At 36.2% G+C, this 26,689-nt stretch overlaps 1 pseudogene; it reads right to left on the bottom strand.

Annotated features, from left to right (window-relative positions):
- On the bottom strand, nt 1–26,296 carry LOC116857871 (annotated as a pseudogene).
- Nucleotides 26,297–26,689: the final 393 nt, after the last annotated feature.

Raw genomic sequence — 26,689 nt, 5'->3', positions numbered from 1 at the left:
CTATCTCACTTGTGCTTTGAATCTTTCTACAATATTGAAGTGAATAGCGTGCTGTAACTTACCAAGCAGATGGTGCAAAGGTCTAGATGCCCATGGTCTGGTTCTTCCTGGTAGCTAGATCCATGTATTAGGTTTGCCAGCCTGGGGAAATAAAAGAGTCCAAATTTGTGTTGAATTTCACAGGTTAAACATTTATAGGATCAAAGTAGGAAAATACTCATGATTTCAGGAATATAATCATTATTAAAAATTGGATAGTTGCTTGAAGATATTTTATAAAGTCTCTTCACTTTGCCTTCATATTGTGAAAGATAAAGATCACTGCCATATCTGGCAATGCTGACTATTCCTGTGCCATCTGCTAGAGTCTTGTTCAAAGACCAAATACCAGGAGTCTCTTGGGTAAAAGCCAATCATTGTTATACCCATAACCCAGAAAGACATTTGAGTGTTGCTTTGTTAAGAACTTAAACATGCCTCATGTATGAATTTTTATGTTTTGTTTATTGTCAGTGAATATAAAGGAACACCAAGTTGCAGAAACAGGAAACTATTCCTAGAAGTTTTATTGTCAAGCTGTAAAAAAAATGCTTCAGAGTAGCCCTTAAGCTCTTTCATGTATTCTGATAATTCTGGTGTTCCCTAGACTTCCAATGGACTATATATAAATATTGCATTTCTTTGCAGAGAACACTGATAAACTTTTTGAAGTCTTTGGGAGAGGTACTCAGAATGGGAGGTGATCCAATCTGATTGTGATTGCAAGGTGATGGGTCCAAAGAGATGACTCTCTGGATGAGTCTTTGTTAATGAGATGTTCCCTGCCATCTAATTTCTTATACTAAAACATAAGTACTACTGTAGTGAACAGTTTGGAGGCTCCTCAAAAAATTAAAAATGGAATTACCATATGATCAATAAGTCAGTCAGAGAAAGACAAATACCATATGATTTCACTCATATGTGGAATTAAAGAAACAAAACAAACAAGCAAAGGGAAAAAAGAGAGAGAGGCAAACCAAGAAACAGACTCTTAGCTATGGGGATCAAACTAATAGTTACTAGAGGGTAGGGGATGGGGAGATGGGTGAAGGAGGTGATAAGGATTAAGGAGTGCAGTTGTGGTGAGCATGGGGTGATGTATGGAAGTGTTGAATCACTTTGGTGTGCACCTGATACTAATAGTACAGGACATGTTAACTAACTAGAACTTAAATAAAAGCTTTAAAAAAAAAACAAAGAAAAAGAATAAAAGTGGAGTAATTGCTTAAATAAGAATTTATATATAAAATTTAATCTTTTTTACTCTTTTTATTTAATAGTCTCTTTTTGCATTCTCAAATATTATCACCAGAAAAGGTGTCTGATATGCATACTCTACTCGGTGCTATGCAAGTCTTCAGACAAAGAATGTCTAAGTTGAAGAGTCTACACAGTAGGAATAAGAAAAAAAATTGATTGTGTATTTCCACTTGTTTATTAGTGCTTGGTTAGGATATGAGGAATTTTTTCTCTAGAAAATAAATATCCAGGACTATTATACCCACAAACTTCAGGGTATGAGGCAGTATAAAGGTAAAAAGAAATTCTCTGCACACTTAACACCCACCTCCTGAAAGAATTCCACCTAAAAGCGGACATACTGGTGTTAAAGAAGGAGAATAATGGATAATTTGAGACTAGGACCTCTGAGAGCTGGTGTAGGGGCAGAAAAGTTGTTCCCTTTTTCCTTTCTAGGTTCTTCAGCTGATCAAATAATTAAACTGACATAAGACAGATGTATAGGAGAAAAACAAAAATTTAGTATACTTGGAGAGAGCCACGAAAATGGAGTAACTCTCTTAAGTGGCCAAAACCATCAACTTAAACATCATCTTCAGACAAGACAATGGATGTTGGGGTTCAGAGTCAGTTATGGGAAGTTATCAGGAGAAGCACAGTAAATGAGGGGAGGGTTGTTATGCAGATTTAAGTCCTTGCCATCTCTGCTCATATGTTTCTAAACATTTAGAGTCATCCTTTTCTTGGTATGGTAATGGAGATTTCCTTTATAAATGTGAATGTCTCTTACAAAAGGGAAACTTCCACTCAGTGTTCAGAGCTTTTCCTGTGTTTTCTCTTTATTAAAAATAATCAGCCTTAATCAGTATGCCAAAGAAGCATATCGTGGGCAGCAAAATGTGTCCTTTTTCACTGTCCTAGTTGAAGGTGAACTTGATCTCTTGGGAAGAACTGACTGGGCTCACTGAGGCAGCACCTACATGCTTGAAAGCATAATGAATTGCAGCCGTGCTTTGGCTGAATTGAGGCTGATAAAGAAGATATATAAGACTTTAAAGAAAATATAAGTTGAGACATTCAAAAATAACCTAAGAAGAATAGAGATAAGGAAGTTTACTGTACCAGTATTTGCACAGGTAGAGGCATTTGAACCAGAAAACTGACTTGACATTCACATTCAGCCACCAGTCCAGGACACCTTCGGTTACAATGAATGGATAGACATGATTAATATTTTCAGTTCTCTCCCTGAGTTCAGGGAGGAAAATCCTCTCTGAAAACTGAGAAACTGGGATTTTATTAAAGTTTAGGAGACTACCTCTGCAACTGAGTCTGAAAAAGGAAGGGCAGTGTTGCAGTTACCTTAGCACCACCATCCTTCCCCCCAGTTCTCAAACAGATTTATTGCCAGGAAAGGATATAACAAGTCAAATCTTTAGAGTCAGGATATGTGTCACAGCCACAGGCTACCTCCCAGCAAGGGATTGAAAAGGTTGTAAGCAACCTCCGATCACCCTCCCTAATGGTCCTGCTTTATCCCTTGGATAAAGATGGAGTCTTGGCCAGACCTTCTCACACCTTTATGGTCAAATGGGCTGTGGGACCAAACCCAATAACAGAGCCCTTGTACAAACCATCAGTAATGCTGCTGTTATCAGGTGTAAACCATCAATCAGGTGCAAACCATCAATTTAACTTAATAAGCAATCCTGGCAAGGTGGCACAAAACATGCTGAAACTTGCCTTGGACCCATGGTTACAAAACAGTACTGTTAATCATTACACTTCATTGACCATAGGTCAGTACCATGCAGATACATCTCATAATCCAGCAAAGGATCTCAGAAAATTCCAGGCTTTCTGAAATTAACCCTGAAAGTATAATAATCAAAAGTTCTTCTTGTGTTTTTAATCCATTTTTGGATTCCCCCTTGGTGTCTATTAATAGTAAGCTACTCATACTGCTACTTAGTCCTCCATGCTAGTGGGTTTTTAGGGCAGCCCCCTGTGCCTCCACCAGCTCATGCTGTCATTGTGATACTGTTGTTGGTCAAGGGTCCATTGCCCAATAGGCAACAAACCAAACTCTGACACCAGTTTAGTGAGAGAGAAAAAGGGTTTTATTGCACGGCACCAAGCAAAGAGGTGGGAGAAAATTTCTCAAATCTACTTCCCCAGAGGGTTGGGGTTGGGTATATTTAAGAATAATGGGTCAAGATATCACAGGGCATGTAGGTGGAGTGGAATATGCTGATTGGGTGTAAGGAAAAAAGAAGTGTCCTCCCTTCTGAGCACACACAGGAATCCTGTTTCTTTGTGGGACATATGTTCATGGTGGGCATACACATGATGAGGGGGGAGATCTTGGGGTGTGTCATCTCAGGGTTCCTTTTGTTCACTCTTGGTCCCTTGTGTGCAACTATAAGAATTCTTCCGGGTTTTCTTCCATCTCAGCTGGTCTTATAGGTGTTCTGTCAGCTTCTGCAGAACAGGATCTTAAATCAGTCAGTTTAACCAGAGTTTCCTTAGGGTATAGTAGTCAAGCATTTGTCTACTTAATGTGTTGGTTTCAATATTGTGATTTATAAGAAATATTAGTTTCATTTTTTCCCTCCCTAGCCCTCACGACGCCCCCGCCCCACTGCCTCTCAAATTCCTCATATCAGAGAGATCATATGATAATTCATACAAAATGGGATTGGGAGGGAGACAAACCCATAGGAGACTCTTAATCTCCTGAAACAAACCAAGGGTTGCTGGGGGGTGGGGGGAATAGGGATAGGGTGCCTGGGTTATGGACATTGGGGAGGGTATGTGCTGTGGTGAGTGCTGTGAAGTGTGTAAGCCTGATGATTCACAGACCTGTACCCCTGGGGCAAATAATACATTATAAGTTAATAAAGAAAACATTTATTTGGCCTTAGAACCAGTTCCTGGCACAGGGCTCCTAAAACCCTTGGAATTTCCCATGATAAGAGCAATAAAGGTCTTTAGCTATGTTAATGAGGTAACTTTGGGGAAAGCCTTTGTGTAACCTGAGGCTGGGGGCTGGATGCCAAAGGAAAGCATCGTGTGATTAGAGGGTTGGAACCTCCAGTACCCACACTCCACCACCAACCTCCTCCTGGGAGGGGAGAGGGGCTGGAGGTTAAATCAATCACCTTGGCAAATGAATTCGTCAATCATGGCTAGGAAATGAAGCTCCCATAAAACCCCAAAAGCAGGTTTCAGAGAACTTCAGGGTTGGTGAACACGGGGAGGTGCTAGGAGAGTGGTGCACTGCAGAGGGCATGAAGGCTCTGCCCTCTTTCCTGGTATGTTGCCCTTTGCATCTTTTCCATCTGGTTCCTCCTGAGTTATATCCTTTTGTAATGAATCAGTGATGTAGCAAGTAAAATGTTTCTCTGAGTTCTGTGAGCTGCTCTAGCAAATTAGTCAAACCTAAGGTGGGGGGTGGTTGGGAATTTCCGATTTATGGCCATCTGGTGATAATAACCTGTGCCTCAGAATGGCATCTGAATGGAGTGGGGGACGTGGGGGAGGCAGGCTTGTTGGACCGAGGCCTCAACCTGTGCAATCTGATGCTATCTCCAGGTAGATAGTGTTACAGGGTTTCTTTTCCTTCAGTGCCCGTGGTTCTTGGTCTCACTGCTTTGAAGAATGAAGAGGTAGAACAGATGAAGAGTGGGCAGGAAAGCAAAGTTTATTGAGCAGTATAGTGCAAAGCTCCCAAAGAGGGAGGGGACCCGAGAGGGTTGCCACTGGAGTTTCTAAGTCCAGGGGGTTTTATGGGCTTGTTGGTAAACTGTTTTAATCTGATTAACCCTCCCTGTGCCTGTCAGCCAATCAGGATTTTGTCCATTCACATGGGAAAGGGTGGAGGGCTTCTTCTAGGGTGGTGTAAAATCCTTTTAAGGGTGGTTTCCTTTTGGCGGGGAGGGGATTGTCCCTGCCTACCTTTCTTTTGGCTATCCATTAATAGTATCAGGATTGAGTTAAAGTGTAACACTGAACTGTTCGGAAATTTACTTGGTGCTCTGTGGGAAACATTCCTGTCCACAAGTTAGAAACTGAGTCTCAGAACCATTTGAATAATATTACCATATTATTTTTTCATTTATTTTTCAAATGTTGCTAATCCTTCCTAAATAGTACACTAGTAAACTGTTTTTCAATTATTATCTATATAAGCAAATGTATCCGATAATTTCCTAGTCTCTCTTGAATTACTGTCATTATCATCATTCTTGCTTAGGCTTTCTGTTTATTGGGTTCTATCTTACTTTGTTTACTTACATAGTTTCCTGAAAAAGAGAGCATGAGAAAAAAAAATAGTATGAGTTATTATATGTCTAAAATATATTTGTTCTCTTTTCATCCTTGATGGATGGTTCAGCTTAAAGTAGTTTGAAATGACTGTCCCTCAGACTTTTTGTTTCATTTTCTTCTAGTTTCCTTTGTTGCTATTGAGTAGTTCATGGTTGTTCTATAGGAAAATTTTCCTTTCTTTTCACTCGAAAGCATTTTGAATATTTTCTGTAAGCCATAATAATTTCTCTTCTCCATTTATTTTGGTTGTTACCTCCAAAGCAATGTTAATTAATAGTGCTGAGAATGCATACCATTTTTCTTTTACATAACTCATGGTGGAATGATTCTAGGTGTCCTCATTAATCACATTAATCATAAAATCACCTTTGTCCTCACATAAAATCTTTCCTCTTTCACTGTTGATGCATTAGAATTGGTGATCCTCTTTATTGTGCTTGATTTCTACAGCCATGCTTTGACTTCTGTCTGCTCTCTTTTCTCTGTAAGATTGCTTTCTTTATTCACTTTGTTCAGCATTTGGGTTTTTACCCTTTTCCTCTACCAGCCAGTAGAATTTTAAAACATTTGAGTTTCTCATGTTATTAAAAGAATAAAAGTTCTTTGTTCTCATGATGTTCTTCATATCTTTTTTTTTAATTTATTTATTTGACAGAGAAAGAGATCACAAGTAGCAGAGAGGCAGGCAGAGAGAGAGGAAGGGAAGCAGGCTCCCCGCTGAGTGGAGAGCCCGATGTGGGGCCCGATCCCAGGACCCCGGGATCATGACCTGAGCTGAAGGCAGAGGCTTTAACCCGCTGAGCCACCCAGGCGCCCCTGTTCTTCATATTTTTATTGAACAACTTAGATACACTTAGACTCTCTGCTTCAAAATACCTATTTATTTTCAATCAACTACATTCTAGTTTCTATTCACACTACTGCCTCTCTCTTGTAAATGATATCAGCAGCCATCTTGTTGATAAAACCAGTGGATTTTTCAGACCTTATTTGATAAAACACAGGTATTTTAAAAATGTTAATCACTTTCCTTTCCTTTAAAAAACTCTTCCTTCAGTTTTTATCACAACATATTCTCTTTTCTTTTTACAATTCTGGTTGTTCTTTTTTGTTTTTTTTTCTTCTTGTTGTTGAATTTTATTCTGCCCAGGAGTGTTGGAGTTCTCTGAGTTTCAATCCGAGGCTATCTTCTTTGCTTGGTGGATAGCCCTCTCTGGACAGTTCCACTGTTCCCAGGACTTCAGTGGCTATCTGGCATATAGCTAACATATACACTAACATTTCCAAATGTTTGCCTCCTCCCTAAGGCATTCCCTTCATCTTCAGATGTAGGAAGCCAACAGCCTCATAGATATTTCCACTTGGATTTCTTATAAGAATATCACATCAATCATATCCAGGTGATAGGGTTATCTTTACTACCAGAACTGCTCCTCATGAAGTATCTCTACCTTGCATTTACCCTAACAATAAAATTAAACGTTTTTCTTAACTGTTTTTTCCACTTCATGCCCAGTGTCCAATGAATCACCTAATCTATTGATTTTATATTTTAACTGACTGAGCCACCCAGGCACCCCATATTGATTATATATTTTAAATGCCTTTATAAATCTGTCATAAAAAACTAACATTCTTCCCATTGGTGGACTTGTCATGACCAGATTCAGACTGAGATTTTAGTCTCTTGAAAACTTTACTCAGGTCTGGCTTCGGTTGGTTTCCTAAGTACCGCAAACATTTGTACTTAATTGCATTTGTTGCACTGTATGACAAATATTTATTGTTTATATTTTGTACTAAATTATAAACTTTATAAATATCTGACTTTTTCTTGCTAATCACTGAAAAACTAGCAACTAGCAAAATGGTAAGGTTAGTGTGCTCGGTAAACATAGCTCAAATTAATTAATTAAAGAAAACATCTGAGATGATTTATTATGTGTTGTCATTGCCAATGATTGTCTCATAGTCCAAAAGAGACAAAGTATATTAATTATATTTTGCCTGACAAATAAAACCCAAAAGATAAAGAGGAGAAATTTTAATATTACTGTGAAACCTATTGGCCAGTTTATCTTTAAATATTTTGTGTAATCATGAATTCATAAAAATTTTCAGTATGTTACAATTAGGAAAAATTTAATAATAGTGTGATCTTTTTGACCAGAGCTGTTACCGTGTATTAAAGAAGAGCATACTCACCGTCAATTTTGTCAAATTGAGTTACTGAGTTTCATTTTATATAGAATTGGATGTGAAAATCAAAATTATTCCAAAGGTACCATCCTTAGAAAGAGACAATTAATTACAGGTTGCCTTTACTGAAATTTGTGTGCTCCTTATATTTATTTGTATATTTAGTTATTCATGTTTCAGAGTATGCCTGTGTGTGGTAGATTACACTGATGTGTCCTGACCTTCACTTCTGTCTGTATCTACACACTTTGCCATATTATGTGTAGCCTCCCCCTCTTATCTTGCTTTGGCCAGTGGAGTGTTAGCATATGTAATGTAAACAAAGACTTGAAATGAGCTTGCACATGAAGTCTACACTCTCCTGTGCCTCTGTCATTACCATGAAAACATTCCTGACCTATTCTAATGGAGGATGAAAGACATTTGGGCACAGCCAGATCAACCAAGTCATCCCAGACAAAGCCAGCCTAGATCAGTCGACCACCAGATCATGTCAGAACATGTGAGTGAGCCCAGCTAAGATAAACAAAAATGCTGAGCATATGTTCATGGCAGCTTATGAGTAGTAAATGCTTACTGTCCTATGCCACTGAAGTTTTATAGTCTTTTGTTATATAGTAACAGATAAGTAGTACGTTGCAGTCCTTTCTGTATTTGGAGTTCATTCAAGGTATTTTCTGAAGAAACACTGAAAAATTATTTTCATGTAGGCAGTAAACTTGAAATCAGTTTCTTTAAAACATTCAACAGTGTATCAGGCTGGGGGGAGGGGGTTGGGAGAGGGGAGTGTGGTTACGGACATTGGGGAGGGTATGTGCTACGGTGAGTGCTGTGAAGTGTGTAAACCTGACAATTCACAGACCTGTACCTCTGGGGATAAAAATACATTATATGTTTATTTAAAAAATAAATAAATAATTTTTAAAAAATCAACAATGTATTAAGAATATTCTGACTTTGTCAATAAATCATAAAGACACAGAAATTCAAGGAGTATTTAATAGTACAGAATTTCTCTTTGAATGTATCGAATATCCATTCCTCCTTCACAACTTCACCTCTAAAGCAGGAGTCAAATGGCAGAGTCAGTATTACCTGTAAAACATTTCCTTTTTCTGCATCCAGATGAGTTCATTTACCTGTCTCCCTTGCAGTTTGGCTAGAGTTATGTGCTTAAGTTTTTACCAATAATGACATGAGAGAAATGTGTTGCTTATGGTTCAAGGCAGTAAGAATGGGTATAGGTTCTTCATGTTCATTTTCTCTTCCTCATGTATAGCTAAAAGTGAATAAATTTTAGTAGTAAGGTTTTGCCAAAAAGAAATCTAGATCCACACTGTACTTTTGATGTCACTGAGCAGAGACGCTGGAACTGAATTAGACTGTGGCATTAACAAGAAATAAACTTTGGTCTACCTGTGTATTATGGCAGCTAACAATAGTTAGCCTAAGAATACAAGGTTCCATTCTCAAAATCCTTTAAATACTGCATGGGTGAATATTCTAGATGTAATATTGTATACATTATATATTGCTACATGACATACGTACCCCAAAACTTAGTAACTGCAAACAACACTATTGATTATTTAACATTTTCTGTGAGTCAAGAAGCAGGGGTGGCTTAAATGGGTCATTTTGGCTGAGGATCTCTCCTGAGGTTGCATTCATGAGGTCAATTTGGGCTGCAGTCATTTGAAATGGAAGACCCACTTCCATCCTCGTGTGCTTGTTGGCAAACTTCATTTCCTTGCCGTGTGTGTCTCTCTGTAGGCTTCTGTGAGTATCTTCATGACAGAGCAGCTGGCTTTCCCTGTAGCAAATGATTCAGGAAGGAGAATGCCGTAGTATTTTGTAGTGTAATACCTGGAGTGATACACCATTACTTCTGCTCTATCCTGTTGATCATATAAGTCAACTCTGATACTGCCAGTATGAATACCAGGAGAAGGGATCACTGGGCAACAGAGAGAGTCAAGCTATCACAAATAGAATCAAGAACGAAGAAGCCTGAGATAAACTAAAGAGTACATGTCCTGCTAGAATAATTCGAGTTATACATTTTACAACACTATATGGGTCAAAAAAAAGCAAGTCTGCTAGTCTGATTACAACTGGAAAGAAGTACTCATTTAAAAACACTGTATGGATCGGGAGATAGATGGGTAACAAGACATTTAGGTGAAAGAGAAAATGATACACTTTTGGAATACATGTAATTTTCAGGTTGTATCAAGAGAAAATGTCCTTTTGTGTATCTAATTTGAAATGGTAAGGTCTTCTTTTATTTCAGTTAGTGTTGAGGGGCAGGTGGTATGATTGTTTCAAGCTAGAGTACTTAGTAGCTATCATTATATACACATTAAGATAATGTAAAAATGTAATTTGCATAAAGTGTCATCATAATAATCTTTAAGTCATTTTGCCCACTGTAAAGAGGACCCTAAAGAAAGCCATCTGGCTAAATTTTAATTCTTAATACTTGTTGTTCCAAAAAAACCCATAAAAATTGTGATTGCACCTTGATTCTCATGAATATAGCTCTCCTTTTTTAATGTTTCTTTTTGCCATATATTCAATATTTGCAAAAAAATGTAGGAGTTGGAGGAACAGAACTATAAAAATAATTCCCATGTAGGTGGCTCATGAATTGAGGGGAAAAAAGGGGTGAGTTGAATACTAAGGAATGCAAAGGGAAAACTCTGTATGTAATACAGTTTCTAAAACTTGGAAAAAATAGAGGTGTATTTCTAACATAGTTAGTGGTATCAAGTAATGGCATCTGTAATTGATAGAGGCAGAAGGAAGAATTCAGAATCTGAGAAGGGCAAGAAAATTAGATAATAGATTTTGTTCTATTTGAAATGTCACAGTTTTTTCAGTTTACAGATAAATCCCACAACCTTGTTACTATGGATGTATGTGTGTTTGTATGTGTGACCTTTAATCACACAGTTAACACAAAAATGTATACGTGCTTATCTTTCTGTTGTGACAGTTAATTGTCACGTTTTACAGAGCAATTACCAAACCTCTCTATTGGAAAAATTCACATTGCTGAGGAAGAACATGAATTATAGCCTATATTGATATTCCCATAAGGGAGTTCTGTTAAAATGGAAATGACTGTTGAAGAGGTCCAGATTAAGAAAAAAGAGCAAATCATAAAAATGGCAGCAACAGGGTTATTTATTATTATGAATAGCTACTTCAAATTTCTGTAATGACACCTTGTCTATCAGTAATGCCGGAAGAGCTATTCAGTAAGAGAAATTGTAAGGTATCTAAAATATACCCGTTTATGTGCAAATCAAAGCAGATTGTTTTAGAGAGTCATATGTAGTATTGATTTTATGCTCTATAACCATATAATGTTGATTGCACTTTCAGTTTTTCATAGCACCTTGTGGGTCACCATTAAGGTATGGTAATTGGGCACAGTAGTGATCTTGGGTTTGACCTAGACCTGATGCTCCTGTTTTTACTTGTGGGATATCTAGTGATCTGATGCTCAAATCATCAGTTGTGAAATGAAGGTAATAATGCCTGCTTCAGAGGACATTTGTGAGAATTAAATGAGCAACACATTTACAAATAATTCGGAATCTGAAAGGCACTACAGAAATGTTAGTTGACACTCATCTCCATCCTGTGCTGGATTGCAGTTTCTCCTTTTTTGTGCTTTATCCTCCTCTTCTGCCCTCTTCTGCCATTGTCTCTGTTCCTGCTGTGGTAGTGCAGGTCTGTCAAAAGTTCCTGCCCTTACAGCCTGCTTATAACCTGCTATTTCTGACATGCTGGGCACTAAAAATCAGACTAGAACCAAAAACAAACTACCTGAGCAGGTTGTTGAAATTTTTGCATTAAATAACTAATTTCAAGGCTCTGATATAAAATAGGAGGCAGTGATAATGCAGTGAAGTGGTCGCCTTATTTGGAATGATCTGGATCATCTACTAGTTATTTACCTCCTGTTTCCTGGTTGAGTTCCAGAAAGATGAAATTCAAGAAGTGTGAAACTAAAGTAAATGAAATGTTACAGTGTTGTGAGTATTTGGACATAATGTGTGAATATATAAAAGTATTTATAGATATGTAAGTAACACAGCTCTTCCCTAGGTAATAATACGTCTACATGGAGTTTGCTTACTATTTCTCAAACCTGATGCCTTATCTTGAGTCACTCTCCTATCTGAATGATCTCAAAAAATAAAACAAAATTTTATTCTAACATATTTTCCATGCACTGCCATGCTAACATCATAGCCTAATGTTAGTGTCATTAAGCGTAAGCTTATATATGTTGAATATTCAACCAGGTAAATAGCATAATATAGGTATTTTTAAAAATTCCTTCCACTGTTTCTTTTAGCTCCCGCGCATACCAGTATTGGACATTGTAATTGTCCTCTCCCATTTAGACTGATTTTCTTCAGCGTCTCCCACACTAGTCTACAGATGCCTCTACAGCACAAATCATATCCTTGTTCTTGTATTACAAATAGCATAAGACTGATATTTAGTTGTTCTCAATAAATGGTTTTGGAGTGGTTGGATAAAACATGGGAGCAAAGAAGAGGGATGACTAATACAACCAAAGGTAGTCAGAGAAAAATTCATTTACATATTAACATTTAATCTCTCTCTCTCTCTCCACACATACACACACACACACACACACACACACAGCCCTCTCTCTTTTTTATTTCCTGTTTTTTTGGATTTGCTTTTCTTTTTCTTCAAACCCATGTAGATAGAATTTACACATCATTGATGCCACCTATTGTAAGTGTTCAGTTCAATGACTTTTAGTAATTCTCTGCAGTTACTGGTCTATTGATGCAATCCACAACACATCCCACCATAAGGTCTCCATATTCCCATGTGTAGTCAGTCCCCACTCCCACTCCCAGCCCCAGGCAACTACTCATCCACTCTCTGTATCTATAGTTGTGTTTTTCTGAAAATTTTCCTGCGAATTGAAAATATAAAATATGGCTCTTAGTGCCTGGCTTCTAACAGTGCAGTGTTTTCAAGCTTCAACCCATGCTTGTAGCATGTATTGGGACTTTGTTCTTTTTTTGCTCAAATGTGTTCCATTGCATGGATACACTATGTTTTGTTCATCCATTCATCAGTAGGTTTTACAGACATTCTCCTTTTGGGGAGTTTAATCTTCCTTTGAGCCCTGCCAGTTTTAGGATAATTCCTGAGCCTGGCTGCCCTCCAGCTACGGGAGAGAGAACCTTTTTATAAGCTTCCCAGGAGGCTTTCTGGTTTTTACACTTGGCTTTTAATTGCCAATTAATCACTATAAACCTTTAAAAAATAAAAACTATTCCCCAAGTGTCAGTTATGTTTAAGAGTATCTTTCTATTTCCAGTGTCTTTATGGAGACTGTTTCTTTCATTTTTCTCAAATGCCTGGTATATCACCACACCTACTAGTTTATTTCCTTTTACTAGAATATAAACCCCAGTTAACCGCAGGAAAAATTATAAAAATTTTACTGTTACTTATTCCAAGAAATATATGTATTCTACCTACTATTAGTGATGGAATCCTCATTACTAGCTGAACAGTTGGAAATCCTTAATATCTGACTACTTCTGGCCCAACTATCAAAGGTGGGGTTCCCCAGAAAGTAAACTCAAAGATAATGATAAATGTGTACAGATTTTATTAGGGAGTGCTCTTGGCATCAACATCAGTCAGAAGAAAGAAGAGGAAGCAGGATCTGACAGAAAGGGGAGGTCAGGCTGCAATGCAGTGTCAGTGAAAGCTTCATACAACAAAAGAGAGAGCTCTGAAGCTGGCATGGCCCTACAAAGTTGTGCAGAGTTGGGGTATGGGAGGCAAGCCTTTGTACCGTACCTCCACATTGATCAGTAACCGTGACTTTGAGCAAGCTAACTCCTTCAATGGAGTCACTTCTTGAGGAGAGTTGGTAGACAGCTATCTTTCTTTTTCTTTTCTTTATTTATTTGAGAGAGAGAGAGAACAAGCAGGGAGAGGGGCAGAGGGACAGGAGCAAGCAGGCTCCCCAGTGAGCAGGGAGCCTGATGGTGGGGCTCCGATCCCATGACTGTGGTATCATGACCTGACCTGAAGGCAGACTTTTTTTTTTTTAAGATTTTATTTATTTGACACAGAGAGATATCACAAGTAGGGAGAGAGAGGGGGGAAAGCAGGCTCTCCACCAAGCAGAGAGCCCAATGTGGGGCTCGATCCCAGGACCCTGAGGTCATGACCCGAGCCAAAGGCAGAGGCTTTAACCCACTGAGCCACCCAGGGGCTCCCCTGAAGGCAGACTCTTAACCTACTGAGCCACCCAGGTGCCCCAATTATGGCTGCCTTTCAGTACTAGTCAGCATCTGGGGAAATAAATCTTTCCATCCTGAAGGGAGATCCAGGTGGCCTAACACAGCACCCACTACATAGAGCCAAAAGGACTTTGTAACAAATGACATGAGGGCTGTGAGATAAATTGAGGCATCAAGGGTGAATCCAAGGTTTAGGGCCTGAGCAGCTAGAAGGATAGAGTTGTTGTTTGTTAACTGAGATGGCAAAGGGTAGAAGTGAAGATTTTTGAGAGAGATTTTAGGAATTTCATTTGGGCTGTGTTGTGTGTGAGATGTCGATTAAACATCCAAGTAGATATGTGAAGTTGACAGTTGGATATATAAGTCTGTCAAAGACTCAAGGTGATTGTATTAATAACTGCCAGTGCTTTTCAACTGCACTTTCCAATTTTTGTGTTGTTATTTTGTTTTTGTTTTCTGGTGACCTTTGAAAATATTTTCAGTCAACTTCCTTAGCTAAAGTACTAGGTTTTATTTACTGAAACCTTAGCAATCTAAGAATAGCTATACACACACACACACACACACACACACACACACACACACATATGTTTTCAACACTTGAATGGCAATGTGCGTATATTTTAATTCCTGTGGGATGCTTAACTCTTCTTAAATATTACTACCTTTCTTCATGCATATGCATGTGTAACTGTTTCTAGACTTTTTTCTTCAGTTGTAGTATATTCTCATAGAATCCATGATTTAATTATTGTTTCTTGACTCATCCTTGAACATAATCAGCAGCAAAAATCTATCTATACCCAGTTTTTGAAGATACTTAAGATACATTGATTGAATCTGGCTCTTTCTCAACCATTGAGGCCAATTAAGAATTTATTTATTAACATGGGGCATATGCTGATATTTAAAAAGCTTAACAGTATTCTTGGTTAATATTGTCCAAATTATGCACATTGACTTGGGATGGTTAACATCAAATCAGCTGTTAACGTATTTTGTCTTAATTATCTCTGTTATTATGGAAGGTCGTATAAAATACTTCTGGTTTCAGAATATGTTCTTTTTTTATTATTAGTTTTAAACATTCCTTTCATTCCTTTTGTTGGGGAATTAGGAATGAGATTGGCAAAGCTTTCAGTTACTCAAATATCTCAATATCAACCTAGAATTTTTGATTTGTGTATTAAAGATAAATAGAAGTTAATCACATGAATGGGGTAAGAAATCCAAGTAACAAGATTAAGTCCAAAATAATAATATCACAGACCGTTATGTTCAAGGACATGGGGTAGTCAGAATGAGTATGTGGGGAGAAACAGTAGCTTATTTTTGTACTTAACTCCATATTTATAAAATATTGGAACATTTGGCTTTAGGTTCACAGAAATTCATTATTTTTACCCTATGACACTAACAAGATAGTAAGGATTCTTATATGCTGACCATGCTTTCATGCATATTTCTACTGTTGAGTTTAGCAACAGTAACAAAATCCCACAAGCTATTAGATCTAGGACTTTGAAAGATAACAGGCAATAATTATGGTAAAACTGTTCCTACTCATTGTATCCTGTGGTCCTCTCTTAGTGCATTCAATGACACTTCAGTAACAAGACCATGAATTAAATTAGGAAGAGAAACTAAGTCTCTAAGAAGGTGTTACTCTTTCAAAGTCAATAATCGTGACTAAATTGGATTAGAAGCCTAGTGCCTTGAGCACCAGCCCAGAGGTATTCCTAGTACACCTCATGATCACAAAATTCAAGGCTTCAAATTGACATTTATTTTTTATTGTGGATATTGATTTCCTAGGGAAAAAATGAAATGAGCTGTTGTGGTCCTGTGTGCTTTATTGACCACATAAACTCTAATTGATTAAGAAGGCTTATGAACTATCCTTTAGTTTGTATATTACTGCAAATTTATTTAAATAAAGCTTCTTCAGTGATGGCTGATTGCAACTACATATATTAATAAATAATATTACTAATGTACAAACAGTTATTACAGATTTATCAGTTTTATAGGCCTGCCTTAGCCCAAATAAAACCTTCAGTGTATTTTATAGTACTTCGTGAGGAGTTTTATAATTAAGTTCATGTTTAGATGGAAAGAGGCATGACAATGGGATGCAGTCCTCAAATCCTTCAACTTCTGCTGATTGCACTGACAACTATAGAAGCCAAAGAAAGCTACTAGATATATTTATGACTAAGCTATAAATAATACCTTTTGTTTATTTTGTTCATTTTTCTAAAAATGTAATATTTTGGTTAAGTTTAAAATTGTTTCATCCTACCCAAGTTACCGAAGACTCAAAAGGCATTACATTTCTCTTCAGTATTTCTTACCTTCACATTCATTTAATACTAGCTCAGTTAGTTTTCCCTGTGTATTGCTTATTATGGGCAACCTGGGTATAATTTAGTTTACTTTGATAAGCTAAATTAACCATTCTTGGCTACAAACAAAATTAATCTAGTATAAATCCATTTTTGGGAGGGAGACAATACTAGCCACTAAATGGAGACAAAGATGAATTCCCTTATGATTTTCCTACTCTCCACTGGCACCATGTACTGTAATAGTACAAAAACCTCATGGAAAAATGATTTTGTTATCCTGTGCAGCCTTCACTGTTGACTCTTGTTTTATGTCCCCAAAAGGTTGCATTAATGCAGAAGTAGGAATAGGATATACAAGCAGTGAAATAATGTAGCTTTCTTTGTACATCATCTGATGATGAAATAAATCAAGATCTGAACAAATGAAAAGATAAGCCATGTTCATAGATTGGAAGATTGACCATTATTAAGGTATCGCTTCTCCCTAAATTAATATATAGATTTAACCCAGTTAGGTTATAGTTATAACCAACATAACTCATATACCAGTAGACACTACATTTACCAGTGTTCTCCATACTGCCCTTTCTAATGGGTCTTTTTACAGTTTGTTTGTTTGTTTGTTTTAAATAAGCTTCTCCATGATTATAGAGGTACCTATCACAGCCATGGCAAACAAAGGTAGTTTCTCAAATGCACTGTTTTGCTTTCTTGGAATTTTAAAAATTTCGTACACTGAAATTTAGCTCATGCTAATATCCCTCTGGCAGGGTTTCCTAAATTTCAGCTCTCATTTAAAAACTTCCATAGGTGCTCCCACAGCACATTTGATTAACTTGTTATTAAATTTATAATATCATATTGTTTTACTCAAGTGTTGAGGTACAAAACTCTTGGGCTATTTTTTCTGACTCCTGATTCAGGTTTCATTCATTCATTCATCCAATAAATGTCTTCTCTTTCCCCATATATGTGCTGTGCTATTCAAAGATTTGTAATACCCATCTTAAGTTCCTCACTTTGCTGTAATTTACATATTGGTTTGAAAATAATAGGAAATCCATTTGTATTTTGGTCTTATTTGATTAAAAATATAGCAAATTATTCTAAATTTTTTTACATAATGCCAATGGGATATGAATATAATTGGTAAATATATGTAACTCAATCCTTTGTTCAACAAATACATATTGAATAAGCCACTATGTACCATGCTTTTTGAAATCCCTTGAAAAACATTTACCTGGTTTGTGTTTTCATGGAACTTAATAAATGATATTGACCAGGTTTTTAGAATATTTCCATCTTTGATATACATGATCAACATTATAAGAAAAATGCTTTAAACATATTCATACATTTGGACAAACATAGGTGGAATTTTTTTTGAAGATTTTATTCATTTATTTGAGAGCAATCACGTGCAGAGGGAGGCGCAGAGGGACAAGCAGACTCCCTGCTGAGCACGGAGCCCCATATGGGACTCCATCCCAGAACTCTGAGATCATGACCTGAGCCAAAGTCAGACGCTTAACCAACTGAGCCATCCAGTTTGCCCCTGGACAAACATAGTTTTAATAGTACAGCTGTCCCTGAAAGATGTGGCTCAAATGACCATTTGAGCAAGAAATTTGATTGAAAAATATGCTTATTTTATATGATTTTCAGCCTTGTGAATAATAAAAAAATATGGATTCATGTTTATCATAGAATATAATTTTTAGCCTCATATATTTTGCAGTTCTAGAATGTTAATTTCTAAAGTTTTGATATTTTAAGATTCATGATAGCATTTTAATCAAGTGATAGCAATAAAGATTGACAAAATCGTAAAATGGTTTTATCTGTAGCTAAAATTATTCTCTAATTGGAAGACTCATCAAAATATGCTGATCTCTTAGTATTACTTACAATTTCAACTATGCAAGGCTATTTGCATTGAACATGGGAAAGCAGAATCAGCTTCAAATCAACGTCTTAAATTTACTAAATAGAAATACTTGTAGGAGACAAAATACCATAATGCTATCTAACAAGTATTTTGTTTTTTATGATATTAGCAATGTATTTCTTTTTTTCTTCTGGTTTATCCATTGTATACATTTTTGCTGTAATTAGGTTGATTTTGTTTTACATTTTATGTATCTGTTGTTTACTTAGAACTGTATATTCTAGGGTGTAGTCAGAGCACTATTTATATATCATCTGGGATGTAGCTTTAAATTCTCCTTAAAGGTCTCAATTCTACATCTCTCTAGCTTTATTCATGAGTGGCAAATACCTGTTTTGGTGTATGGTCCAAGAACAGATTCCCAAGTTACTGTTTTTAGCTATAGCTAGATAAAACTACTCAACAATATTTTAAAGGCAATGACCATAATATAGAAATGAATTAAATTATATACATTTTTGTAAAATAAACAAATTGTAATTTATTCATATTCTAATAAATGAATATTTATTATTCTAATATTTGGATTTTAATACATTATTATACCTCTAATATAATTAGAATTATATTATATTTTATATTATAATAATATAAAATTTCTAATTTCTTTCTAATATTTGGATTCTAATATATTAATAAGAATAGAGAGTGGGAAAATAAATCTGACACATCAGTAAAGGGACACTTGGGTGGCTCAGACCGTTAAGCATATGCCTTCAGCTCAGGTCACGATCCCCGGATCCCGAGTCCCTTATTGGGCACCTTACTTGGGCTGGGAGCCTGCTCCTTCTTCTGTTTGTACGTGCTCTCTCTCTGAAACATCAGTGGAGTCCACAGTTTCTCTACTCCAAGTTATGTCTGCAAAGGCACAACCAAATCCCTGACTCTTTTGTACTGACATGAAGGGCTCATTTATATATCTATCACTAAGGAATTTTATTTCTCAAGTGAATCAGGATAATCTTCCCCAAAAAAGCTATATATAGTACATTCATGATGGGTTTGCTAAAAATGGTAACCTGCATATTTGCCTACTTTGCCAAAGCATCTGAAAAAGCCACCATCCTATATATATTTAGAAGACCTTGCCGCACACTTAAAACCTCTGAAAAGGGGGCACCTGGGTGGCTCAATTGGTTGGGTGACTGCCTTTGGCTCTGGTCGGGTCCCAGAGTCCTGGGATCGAGTCCCATATCGGGCTCCCAGCTCCATGGGGAGTTTATTTCTCCCTCTGACCTTCTCACCTCTCATGCTCTCTCTCACTGTCTCTCTCTCAAATAAATAAATAAAATCTTAAAAAAATATATTAAAAAAAAACCACCTCTAAAAAGTCAGACTATGAAGTTTAAAATCAGTAGCTCTTGGAGCACCTGGGTGGCTCAGTCAGTTGAGCATCTGAGTTTGTTTCAGCTCAGATCATGATCTCAGGGTTTAGAGATAGAGCCCTGCTCAGACTGCACTCACCGCAGTGTCCGCTTAACATTCTCTCCCTCTCCCTTCTCCTTTCCCTCTGTCCCTCTCCCCACTTGGTTAGTTTCTCTCTCGCTCTTGCAAATAAGTAAATAAATACATAAAATCTTCAAAAATAAAATAGCTTTTTGATAAATACTGAGTGTTATATGAAAGTGTTGAATCACTAACTTGTACACCTGAAACTAATATTACACTGTATATTAAGTAACTGGAATTAAAATTAAAATTAAAAAAAATAAGAAAGTGGCTCTTGTTATAGATACTTTTCTATCATCAAAACACAAATGGAGTTTCCATGCCCTTTGAAAAGTTACCAAGAATATTTAATTGCGATTTTCTAGAGTTGAATAATTGGAGATAGCTTATGTTGTAGCAACCTGGTATTTTACACACACACACACAGACACACACACACACACACACGGTAGATCCTGAGGATGACGTGTTATGTTTATTTTATTTTCAATACCAAGAAATACAAAATTTTAAGTGGAATGTGCAGTTACTCTTTTTCTAGTAATATGTCATAGGAAACTCTCTTCCAATCTCTAGATATATAAACCTGTGTAGATGGATATAAAACACACATAAGCATAAACGTGTTATATGCACAGGATAAAAAGCATATGAAATTATAAACATTAAGTTCTCTCTTATGACTCACTGTAAGAATCCTTAAATCCTTTCCTAAAAGATACATTTTCTGTATATGCCTATAATGGAGAACATACAGCATGTGGAATTCTCCCTGAGTATATATTTTTTTTTAAGTTTTACTCTGTTTCATTAAATGGATGCACACGAGTGTTTAAGCATTCTTAAGGTGGTTGATTTTTGCTATTAAAATCAATACAAATTTTAAATGATATTATAATTAGTCCTTATCATGGTTTTTGAATAGGACTATGGAGTAATTCCCCAGTAAAAATATTGCAAGATCAGGGGTGCCTGAATGGCTCAGTTGGTTTGGTGGCTGCCTTCAGCTCAGGTCATGATACCAGGGTTCTAGGATTGAGCCCCACATTGGGCCCCTTGCTCAGCGGGGACCCTGCTTCTCTCTCTGCCTGCCACTCCCCCTGCTTATGATTTCTTTCTCTCACTCTGACAAATAAAATCTTTAAAAAAAATTGCAAGATCCTGGAGTTTAACATTTCTTGGACATTGAAAAATTGGCCTCCAAAAATGTTAAACTTATTTAGATGTTCACAAACAGTTTTAAAATGGACTGTTTTACTATACCATGTGCCAAATCATAATTTTACTTACCTTTTATAATCTTATGGTTGAAAAAATGTTTGCATTTCTATAAGTTAAATGTCTTTTATGTTTTCAGTCATTTGTACTTTTATTTCTTAGCCACCTGGTAAGTTTTGCACTCTTTTTCGTACTTGATATCTGTAAACACACACATACACACACACACACACACACACACACACACACACACACACTGCTTACAATTTAAAGTACTTGGAATTTTAGAACAAGTTTAAATAATAATGCTGTTATTCAGAGTTCTTTAGTTTTTCTAAATTTTCATGGATTCATTTATTTATTTTTTAAGGTTTTATTTATTTATTTGACAGATCACAAGTAGGCAGAAAGGCAGGCAGAGAGAGAGTGGAGGAAGCAGGCTCCTTGCTGAGCAGAGAGCCCCATGTGGGGCTCCATCCCAGGACCCTGGGATCATGACCTGAGCCAAAGGCAGAGGCTTTAACCCACTGAGCCACCCAGGCGCCCCTCATGGATTTATTCTAGTGTTTTTTGGCACATGATGTGGAAAACCATCCATGCTAAAACTACTTGTGAGCATCTAAATAAATAATGTTTTTTCATTAAGCATGATGCTTTCCTTGATTTTTTAATATAGACAGTTTTTAAAAATCAAGACTACAGGATATATTTACCTACTTGTTCCAGGTTTGTACCCTTAAACAACATAAAAAAGTCCTGGAGATCTAATGCACAGCACAGTGATAAAGGCAACACTACTGTGTTATAAACTTCAAAGTTGCTGAGAGACTAGATCTTAATTGTTCCCACCACAAAAAAGGAATGGTAATTATGTGATGTGATAAAGATACTACCTAACTCTGAAGTGTAATCATATTGCAATATATGAATGTATCAAATCAAACACATTGTATACCCTAAATTTATACAGTGTTATATGTCAAGTATATTTTAATTAAAAAATCAGTACTGAATATTATTCTGTGTGTGTTTTTAATGCAACAATGCATTTTTCCTGTGATCTACTTAAATTATATATATTATGTAATCTGTGTATTACATTATATATGTTATATATGTATTTTATGTATTACATTATATATTTACTAGAATTGTCAATTTTGAGCCACCCTTGTATTCCTGTCATTATTCATTCATGCCAACAATACTTATTGTGTGCCTAAAATGTGGCAGATATTTTCTCAGATACTAGAGACTCAGATAAACAAAACATGTAAAATCCTTGCCCTAAAATTATATAGTTATTTTAAAATACCAGTGTCTTCTCTTATTAACACCTGATTTCTTTCCTAAGTATGGATGTTAATAAATTTTACTCATTTGAATTTTATTATCAGAATTTTTCTGATATCAAAAAAAATACTTTTAAGCATCACCTGAATTACTGCTCTGGAAAATTTTAAATTGCATTGGAATTAAATTCTTGGTTTAAAATTACTTACTATGAACCCATCTGGGCCTCTCAGTTTTTAGCGAGGTTTTTTATCAAGTATTTTAGAATTAATTTGCATGAAATAACTGGCTTGTTTAGATTTTCCATTTCTTCTGGGACTAATTTTGGTAATTTATGTTATTTCTGTAATACAATACACAATCCTGGTTTTCAGAGAATTTCGTGCAATTTGTTTTAAAGAATTTTGATATATATCTGTTAATTTTCTTTCTGTTTTACTCATTTTTAATTTTGTTATAACAATTTATCCTTTTTCATATATTGATCTAGTATAAGTTTAACATTTAAAAATACATAAACTAACTGGTTTTGGATTAAATAATACTATTGATTTGATTTAAGACTTCAAAATTTTCCTTTGTTACTTCCATGTCTATATATTGGGTTTTTTCCCCCAAAACTTTAAACATTGAAAATGTAACAATTAAAAAAAATACTGTTTCTTATTTAGGGGTATATGAGTTTAAGACTCTCGATTAGCTTTAGCATTATCTGTTTTTAAAATGTGTCCTTTATCATTATTGTCTCTGTATTGTGTAGTTTTGATTTGTAGTTTACCTTTAATCTAAGAGTTGTATAATAGTGTTTTATCTCTAATTCTTAAATATTTTTAGATAATTTTTAATTTTCTTTCCTCTTTGATGTTAAATATGATACCATCAGAAAATATGGCTTTTTTTCCATTCTTAAATGAGTTGTAATTTCCTTTGTGATCTAAAATACGCTCAGTTTGAGCAGTCACCTTATCCTATAGTGCCCTGCTCATATCACTCAGACCTTATAGTTTTGACTGTGCACCTTTGAACTTCCAGCTGCCAAGTGTCCATATCTCTCTGACACTGACTTTCCCTGGAGTCTTAGAAGCCTATTTGTTCCCATGAATAATCCAGAAGCTCTGAATTAACACATGCACCATAACTCTCAACTAAAGACTGCTGGGATATGGTGTATAAACACTCAAGCTGCCTCCCTCCCTCCCTTTGGTGAGAAAATTTGGTCATATTTTATACCATATCCCAGAGTTTTTCTGTGTGATTAATCTGTGACAGGTAGTTTAATTATGCACACTTTATAGGATGCTTTCCTTTCACTGTACACCTTTTCTCTTCCCTGCTTGTGTTCCTTGTCTTCCCTAATAAATGCATTTCACTGGAATTCTTGTCTCAAGACTTGCTTCGGGGGGAATCCAAAATGAGACAATACCAATCGTATTACTACATTTTTTTCCTGTTAGATTATGTGGTAAACTACTCTGAAGATTATGTGACTTATTCATTAGCTATTCAGGGTAGGTTAAAATCTTTTTCTCATTCATTGTTTCACTTAATTTTGTTCTTGCAGTCTATATTTCATATTTTCAACATTTTGTTACTCAGTAGCTTAAAATTAATCACAAAATTTTCTCAGTATGAGCAGTGTTCTTTATAACATGCCCTTTGTTTTCTTCTTTAAGAATTCTGTATTGTCTAGCATTAATATCATGGCACAACTTTGTTCATACTTTTGCTTTTAAGTCATTTTAGATGAATCGATTTGACACAGCATCTATTTGCTAGTGTTATTTTTATCTAATATGTGAACTTTAATCCCATTTCTGCTTATTGTTATATAGATATTTGGTCTTAGTTCTTTTATGTTGTTCTTTTTTTATCTTAAATGCTTCGTTTTCTCCCTTCTGGTGTGTGAATTTTTTTTTTTTAAGATTTTTATTTATTTATTTGACAGAGAGAGATCACAAGCAGGCAGAGAGAGAGGAAGGGAAACAGGCTCCCTTCTGAGCAGAGAGCCCGATGCGGGGCTCCATCCCAGGACCCTGGGATCATGACCTGAGCCGAAGGCAGAGGCTTAAACCACTGAGCCACCCAGGTGCCCCCTGGTGCGTGAATTTTGTGTGGGTTTCTTTTTTCTACTGTTTAGCTTTATAACCTTAGATGACATACTGTGAATTTTGAAGGATGGAAGGAACCTCTCCTCTACAGGTTGACAAGGGGTAAAAGTCCTTCCATGAAGAGAGTTTAATGTGTGCCCTTGCACGGGAGGCAAGTGTTGTTCTAGAGAGAATGAAAGTAGGTACCACCTTAATGAGACACTAGTCCTTTCTCTGTTACCATCTTTTAGTGGGGAGAATTACTTAAAGGAAAATACTGTGATGGAGCCCTTGTAGTTCTGGCATTTAAATTCTTCATGATTTGAAGTACCTTAAGATATCAGACATCCCCACTTTTCAACCCTTTAAAATAATGCATTAAATTAGTGCAGGTTCAAGTGCTTCTCTTCCAGTTTTGAAAGATTTGTTTTCTGATGATTCTTGTTTTCACCTTGGGATGGGTGGCTGTGAGTATGGAACATTAATAATCATCGGTGTGATCGTTGTAAACTTACTTGTCAATGCTTTTCCAGATAATTATAACTAAAAAATGACACTAATGATATCTAATACATAGTATTAGATATTTAATGAACACTAGGCCCTATTATTTATATGTAGCAACTCATTTAAGTCTTATCAGTTAAATGAGATTATATTACATACGACCGTGAGTTGTATATTAATAAAACTATAAATCTGTATCTGAAAAAACTGAGTAGCAGAGGCTGTATGTCCTGCCTAGGGTTTCACATCCTTTTAATAGTGGAGCTAGAAGTTAATTTCATAATTCATTATACTTGCCTAATGAACTTTAAACCACTTTCTAAGCATGATACTATATATCCTCAGACAAGAGTCATCTTTTAAGAATAGATATCTGGGAATATAAAATATTTCACTCTAATCCTTCTGTTTCTTATACCTAGAACCTGGATAAGGTAAATGAAACAAACAGCAGAAGGCTATGAAATGTGGAGAAAAGAAAGCTGACCAAGCTAGGGCCCTTGGTATTCCAGAAAGGAATCAGAGTTGAGTCCCTTGGGGTTTTTTGTGTTTGTTTCTTTCTTTCTTTCTTTCTTTTTTTTTTTAACCTTCTGTATATCCCAACCTGAGTATAAGAGAAGTTCTTAACTCAGAAATGCCAGCAGGTGGTGAGAAAAAAACAAAAAAACAATGAAAAAATAGAGTAGGTCTGCTTTTTCTGGCCAAGAGACTGGAGGGCTGTGGTTCTCAACTGCCAGGGATTTTGTTCCCCAGGGGATGTTTGGCAACATCTGGAAACATTTGGGATGATCACTGGGGTGAGGGAACTCTATGGACATCTAGTGTGTAGAGGCCAGGAATGTTGCTCAACATGCTACAATACACAGAGCAGCTCCCCCAAGTCAAAGAATTATCCAGCCCCAAATATCAGTCGTGCCAAGGTGCAGAAATCTTGCTGAGTTGTCCAAGCAGGGATCAGGCAACTATGGCCCTCTTCACCAAATCCAGCCCACCACCTGTTTTTGTTGTTGTTGTTGTTGTTTTTGTAAATAATGCTTCGTTGGAGCTTTGCTTGTGTGTAATACATGTGATGTGTGTGTGTGTGTGTGTGTGTGTGTGTGTGTGTGATAGAGAGAGAGATAAGAGAGACTTGTTATGGACAGTTCTAATAAGAATTATTTTATTCAAAATAACAAAAAAATTAGCACTTAAGCATTTAAGCAGAATCTTCTTGCAATATACAGAAGGCTTCGGGGGCCAAGCCTTTACTCTATTTTTTGCTGCACTGATTTCACTGAGATCTGGTGGCACTGTTGCTTTCTTGATCGGCATACTCTGGGAGAAGGATATTCTGCTATAGGCCTCATAGTGTTCTGTTATACTTCTCTACTCAGCTGTTTCTCTTTGCTTTTGCAGATGTACTAAAAGTATAAGAAATAGCAATAGACAGTCTCTCTAAAGGAAAATATTTTGTTGGTAGGAAAAACAAAATTATATTTTAGAGTTAGTACTTTCAGTAGAATTTATTACTTCATCATGCTTTCATTGTAATTTCTACATGGAGTAATACTTTTATATACTTAACATGTATGAACTGATGACACACTGCAATTCCTCATGAAGATTTTTTTCATAGTGTATAATTATTCTCTCTTCAAGATACATGTTAATTATGAAGGTGAAAATAGTAACTTGACAGTAGAGAAACCTGACGGCTTAACCAAG

Source organism: Lontra canadensis, unplaced genomic scaffold (genome assembly GCF_010015895.1).
Source record: "Lontra canadensis isolate GAN:19392208 unplaced genomic scaffold, GSC_riverotter_1.0 scaffold127, whole genome shotgun sequence".
Lineage (NCBI taxonomy): Eukaryota > Metazoa > Chordata > Mammalia > Carnivora > Mustelidae > Lontra > Lontra canadensis.
Note: the sequence above shows the minus strand (reverse complement) of the source record. Positions and strands in the feature narration are given on the sequence as shown.